We start from the raw sequence: 403 nt of genomic DNA, 5'->3' as shown, positions 1-403 counted from the left end.
CGGAAAAAAGGCGAATAAACGGAACGAGACGGAGAAAACACAAAACAAAACAAAGATGCAGGCAATAGCAGCCATGAAGCGAAAATGAGGGGGCCCGAAGGAGGTGGCGGACACGCAACGTGGGGGGGGGGGGGCACCCGCACGAGGGGGTACGGGGCTATATATATATGGGTATATATATATAGGGGTATATGGATATGGCGGACAGCCCCCCAAAAAAAAAAAAAAAAAAAAAAAGGGGTCCGTAGACCCCGGTCAAAAGAAATTGACCAAACATAACCGCCAGAGGCGGGTTGGAAGCTTCGCGTACCAATATAGTACAGAAACTGTATCAATAATAGCGTTAGTTGAAAGGAGTTGTGTTCCACAACGGTTTCAATTTTGATGAGGGGTCTTTCGCGGC

The 403-nt window shown here is 47.9% G+C and overlaps 1 non-coding gene across 1 annotated transcript, besides 1 other annotated feature; it reads right to left on the bottom strand.

Annotated features, from left to right (window-relative positions):
* Positions 1–214: 214 nt before the first annotated feature.
* Positions 215–237: a microsatellite.
* Positions 238–349, bottom strand: Tc00.1047053457093.10. Its single transcript, XR_008254613.1, has one exon. It is a non-coding gene; the product is annotated as a spliced leader RNA (transcript).
* Positions 350–403: the final 54 nt, after the last annotated feature.

This window comes from Trypanosoma cruzi (assembly GCF_000209065.1).
Source record: "Trypanosoma cruzi strain CL Brener chromosome Unknown tcruzi_1047053457093, whole genome shotgun sequence".
NCBI classification, from domain to species: domain Eukaryota; phylum Euglenozoa; class Kinetoplastea; order Trypanosomatida; family Trypanosomatidae; genus Trypanosoma; species Trypanosoma cruzi.
Note: the sequence above shows the minus strand (reverse complement) of the source record. Positions and strands in the feature narration are given on the sequence as shown.